Raw genomic sequence first — 6,000 nt, 5'->3', positions numbered from 1 at the left:
AGCCGACCGAATGGACAATAATTAATCATTTAATATTAAAGTAAAATTAAAAAGCAACTGTTTTAGAATTATAATATTATTAATAAATTACAATCTAATTGGCTGGATAGCCATTTCGGTACTTGAACACCCTAACTTCGCACTTATCAAAACCCTACGTAAAAATTTCAATTTGCTCCCACTTTTTTATAGCAGCTTATTTGACAAGTCATCTACTTATAACTAAGGTTTCAAGTCCACGCCACTAGTTATGATGCCACATCAACATGCTTTTTAGCAAATTGTCCAAAACAACCCAAAAAAAAAGTGAGACCAATGGTCGTGCATAAAGGGTACCTATAGTTGAATAGTTGATGTGACATCACATCATTGATTAATTTTTATAACTAAAGGTACATTTTATTCAATTTTTGGTAGTTAGCATTATACTAACAACTTTAAAGTCTCAAATATTGGTACAATGTTGTCAAAAAAAAAAATTAGACATTAAGTCAATAAGTGAAAGTATTAAGTGAACAACTCCTATCACAACTATTGGAACACGTTCAAGTACTCGGTCCTCTCCTCCATTAGTTTGTAAGGAGGATAGCCCCACCCTCAATGAAAGCCCTACCTATTATGAAAGCCCTTCACATAAGAGAAAACCATAAAACCGAAGTCTTCTTGCGGGGTTTTTATATGAGAGTTTTACCTCAACAGGCTACAAGGCAGTGCATATTTTACAAACGGGAGGCCTAAGGATCGATCCCTGCGAAGTAAAACAAGAGGAGGAACCTGCTAAGCATAACCAAAGATGACAGTTCCTGGCCCTTACTCTGGCACCAGCAGTCTTGCCCTGGTATGCAAATCTGAAAAACATGCACATTGTGTATCTTCATTTGTCACTTTAAATTCCACATATTCACACATCGTCTTTGCATTTTCCATCGCTTCGCATTCACGTCTTGGTAATCTAATATAACGTATTTCGTCATTATTACATCGTTTTTTTTGAAGAAAAATACAATCGAGTCAGGGATATTTCATTCTTGTTCGGATCTAGGGTTTTTTTTACCACTTTAGAAATGTACAAAATGATTACAGCTAGCCTAGAGGGACATTTCTGTGATGAGTTCTTGCGTGGATTTTACAAGATTTCCAGTGGGAGGAAACGAAAATAACCAGAAGATGACCACATAGGCGCTCAATAATAAACAAACTCGTTAGTTGAAAGTCTGTACCCTGTCTAATTTGACTGGAAAGTTTACTTTCCTTGAGACTATGTAAGTTTATTGTTTACGCTACATTTCACTCCGAAGGTTTGTTTCTGTCTGTAAAGCCCTTCTTCGAACTCATTTATTGGTAAAAGGGAAAATGAATTAATCTTTTGACATAAAAGGAAGGGGAAGCTTTATTTAAGGTCCACAACCTTGGTTTTCTATACGGGGGCTGCAGGATAGTTTATAGCATAAGAGATTACCTTATACACCTGATTGTGCTTACGGGTAGTCATGCCCTCAAATGCAATTATTTGAGAGGAATTGTTGGACCTGAAAGTGGTTAAATGAGAAAAGGCAACTGATTGCAACAGTCATTCTTATTTATTGTTTGAATCGTATGTTTGATATTCCCAAAGGTAATCATCGTTCTTTTGCTTTTATCTGAATGCCAATGTGTCAAGCATTTTTCTTTCCGATGTTAGGTTTGATCTTTCAGAAATATTGCTTGACCTTAGTAGCTGATGGTTTATGGCGTGGGGTTTTTGATTAAAAAAATGTTGTATGCCAAGAAGTAGAAGGCCGAAGCTTTCCCAGATACCTGCTTCAAAAATTTGTTCAGCAATTAACTCTAAAAACATTTGTATTTTATTAGATATCTGAAATAGATCTCTCAAAATGCTGAGAGATATTAATAGTAGCAATCGCACTTGAGGGTGCAATGAGGTACGCCGAAGAGATATTGAACGTCAATTAGAGAAAATATTTAATTTAATTTTTTTTTGAAACTCTTCTCAAATAGGATCATTTGTTCATTACCATAAGCATTAACATGTAGCCTTAATTGTAATTGTAATTCCAACCTTGAACAATATCATAACCCAAATTGTAAACTCAACCCATGATAATGTCTTAAAACTACACAAGAAGAAATAAAGCATGTGATTTTTTTTGGGTGGATCAGAAGAAAGTATATTGATTCTTTACCTATTTTTACTCTATCATTAGTACTTATGGAACACAGTTGTTTTCTTTACTCAAATCCGTTTTGTTCAAGCGTAGAAGCCAAATTTGCTTCCAAGAGCATATATCTCTTTGGGAAGGCATATGAGCAGATCAAACTTGTTCCTGGGGACTATGTTGGCACTATTACTGCATTCTATGTAATCATAAATGCATTTGATACTGTTCACTCATTTAGTGCTCATGTTTCATTATACTACTGGCCTAATTGATGATGGTCTGAATGAAAACTGTCTTCACAATGTGGCCAACATAATGAATTGAACTTTGACTTTCTACCTGTGGTTTGACCCATCACAAGATTTCCTTTCATATTCCTTCCTATGGAATTGATATGAAGTAGTGTAAGGCCAAAACTCAATCTACAACCCCATACATTAGCTATTCGAGTACAGGGGACCAATCTCCATGAATGATTGTTACATGAATTTCAGCTTTGATGCTTGTGAGTACAGGGGCCATCCTTCATGAATGATTGTTCCGCATCTTTGTCATGGTGGTGGGATAAGCCTGCCTATGCTTCTCTGAATGGGAAACATAGGATGAAGCTGAGATGGGTACAAAACAAATACATGATAGGTAGAATTGCAAAAAAGAAATGGTTTAGGTTAGATTGTACTTTTGGAGTTGGACATGCATCTTGATCTAGATGGTTGTTATGGTCATCCATTCACCCCTGCCAAGAACTCATTATTATTTAGTACTAACAGGTTGGTGGGCATATTTTAGTCTGTGAGCTATAGGAATTTTTAAAATGCAGATAGATGAAAGGGCGTACTTGGAGTAATGAGGTATCAAATTAAAGAGATAGTAATATGACTATCAATCTACCAGCAAGAACAAAGTTCTATAATTTGTAGAGTTTAACAGTATTCATAGCTAACTAACAAATTGAATAAATTTATCCCATCGTTGAGCTACAAATTGAAGACTCCCTTCATGGTGAAGTAAATCTAATAAGATTTTAAAAATCTTGAACCAAGGTAAATTATTTGCATTTCCAAACAAAACCAAAATGATACTGTAAAAAAATCTTAGGTTTTAAATATTTATAACAAGAAACTTCTGAAGGAATGTACCGGGGCGACAAATATTTGTAAAGAGATCATATTTGTCAATTCAAATTGACATAAATTGTCTTGGAACCCTGTAAAGTTAGAAGATAAATACCTGCAGCTAAGGCACCTCCAGTAATAAGCAGTGAAAAAATAATCCAAGATATGATGCCTCTTACTGGATGAGTCGATTTCCATTTATATATTTTGCAATGCAAAGTATCACATCTATATATGTGAAGGGGCATCGTCATACTTAAAATTTGTCTTTGTGATTATCCAGTTATTTCAACATTGGTACTAATTAGTATAGGTAAAAATTGAACTCTTCTATATCAACAGCAATGAGTAGTATCCCAAAGCACTGTGTTTTGGATCAGTTGCTGGAAATAGACATGATGTGGGTGTATCTGTTGGGACAGGAACAACTCCTCCAAAATGTAAACCCAATTAGTTTAATCAATCTTCAACGTCAAACTCTGAATCAACAAAACAAACCCAACTTTTAATATATTCTTGGCATTTTGAATAAAATCGGGCACTCTAACAAGGGCATCTAATTAATTTCATTTGGGGAATTACCTGGAAGAAGCTGATTGAAGCCAACACATCTATTGAGTTTGGCCAATAGACCAATTATGGGGTCATTGTTATGAGTGGCAGCCTCTGTCCACTCATAATTGTCTCTTTCATATGCGAAGTTATCATTTCTATCAGGACCTCCAACAAGGACACCCACCAAAACATTAGTGTCACTTCTTTTCTTGCTAAACCAAGTTGCATAAGCACCCTTGTAGCTCACAAATGATGAGTCCACTTTGTATGATACCATAGATGTATTACAAGGTAATTGGTAAATACTTGCTTATTAATAACAGAGACCGAAAGGTCAATTTATACAAAAGGAAGAGACGATGTTTCCTTAGGAAACGATCGTAAAGAATAGAAACATTCTATTCCAGAGAAAGCAAAAAACGAAAGCAAACTAAAGCTAAAGATATTTACAAGATAACCATTAACTAATAATAGATGTTTTATCTATTATTGTAATACCCTCCCTTAATGGTTAATCTATCTAACACACCAAGTTGTCCTCTGAATTTGACAAACTTATCAGGACCAAGAGGCTTGGTGAGAATGTCTGCAGTCTGATCTGAGGTAGGAACATACTGCAGATCTATAGTCCCATCTTCAACCAGCTGTCGTATGTAATGACAATGAACATCCACATGCTTGGTTCGTTCATGGAAGACTGGATTCCGTGCTAACTTGATAACGCCTTCGTTATCAACAAACGGAGTAGTCAGTCCTGCTGGTGACATCTGCATATCCCCAAGCATCCGACGAAGCCAGACAACTTCACATCCTGCCTTAACAGTCCCTCTGTATTCAGCCTTTGTAGAAGAGAGAGAAACTGCCTGCTGCTTCTTGCTGGTCCATGTGACTGCACCGGATCCCAAACTGAACACATATCCAGATGTTGACTTTTTATCATCAACAGAGCCTGCCCAATCTGAATCTGTGAACCCACTGAGTTTAGGATTAGAACTCCGAGAATACAGAAGTCCATAATCAGAAGTGCCCTTCACATAACGAAGCACACGCTTTGCTGCCATCCAATGATCAGCCTTAGGAGCTGTCATAAAGCGTGAAATATAGCTGACTGCGAAGCTGATATCAGGCCTAGTAGCAGATAGGTAGATGAGGCTACCTACTAGTTGCCTATACGTAGTATCATCAATGGAAGGAGAATCAGACTTGGCTGATAACTTGAGACCTTTCTCCATAGTTGTAGATGCAGGTTTGCAATCCTGCATTCGGAATTTGTCTAACAAGGCTCTGGCATATTTGGACTGAGAGATGAATATACCAGAAGACTGTTGCCAAACTTCAACACCTAAGCAATAATGCATGAGCCCAAGGTCAGTCATATCAAAAGACTGGCATAAGTGTTGTTTGATTCCCTGAATCAAAGATGCCGAACTGCCAGTGATGATCAGATCATCCACATAGATAACCAGAAGGATGATGTCACTGTCAGTAGTCTTGATGTACAGATTTGAGTCTGAAGAACTCCTCTTGAAGCCTTGATCACTGAGGTACATATCAATCTTGATGTACCATGCCCGAGGGGCCTGCTTCAAACCATAGAGAGCTTTTACCAATCTGAGAACCTGATGGTCTTTACCAGCAACCTTGAAACCAGGAGGCTGCGTCATGTAGACCTCTTCATGGAGATCACCATTCAGGAAAGCACTCTTTACGTCCATCTGATGGACCTTCCAGCCAAACTGTGCTGCCATGGCTAAGACTAATCTGATGGTGCTCATCTTTGCAGTAGGAGCAAAGGTCTCCTCATAATCAATGCCTTGACGCTGAGAAAAGCCCTTTGCCACTAAACGAGCTTTGTACTTATCCAAAGTACCATCTGATTTGTATTTGATTTTGTAGACCCATTTGCAGCTAATGGGTTTCTTCCCTGGGGGAAGATCAGAAAGGACCCAAGTGTTGTTCTTCAGTAGGCTCTGGTGTTCAGATTGCATGGCCTGTTCCCACTCTGGAATTCCTTTAGCCTCGGAATATGTTTGAGGTTCAAATACACTGTGAATGTTGGCCATAAGAGCAAAGCTAACAGAATCTATAGTTTTGCTCTTTTTCCGAGTAGTTCTCCCATCAATGAGCTCATCATCATGAAGATCAGCAAGTGTCTTAGCCCACCACTTAGG

The 6,000-nt window shown here is 37.6% G+C and overlaps 1 long non-coding RNA gene across 1 annotated transcript in view; it reads left to right on the top strand.

The window, feature by feature from the left end:
• Positions 1-583: 583 nt before the first annotated feature.
• Positions 584-6,000, top strand: part of LOC149554803 (uncharacterized) — a 50,843-nt gene continuing 45,426 nt past the window's right edge. Inside the window, exon 1 of the long non-coding RNA XR_016364418.1 lies at positions 584-838. This is a non-coding gene — a long non-coding RNA (uncharacterized LOC149554803). The remainder of the gene's footprint in view (positions 839-6,000) is intronic.

Source organism: Cupressus sempervirens, chromosome 5 (genome assembly GCF_028749045.1).
Source record: "Cupressus sempervirens isolate cs-2001-9-10 chromosome 5, ASM2874904v1, whole genome shotgun sequence".
NCBI classification, from domain to species: domain Eukaryota; kingdom Viridiplantae; phylum Streptophyta; class Pinopsida; order Cupressales; family Cupressaceae; genus Cupressus; species Cupressus sempervirens.
The sequence above is the reverse complement of the archived record's forward strand: the minus strand, read 5'-3'. Positions and strand labels throughout refer to the sequence as shown.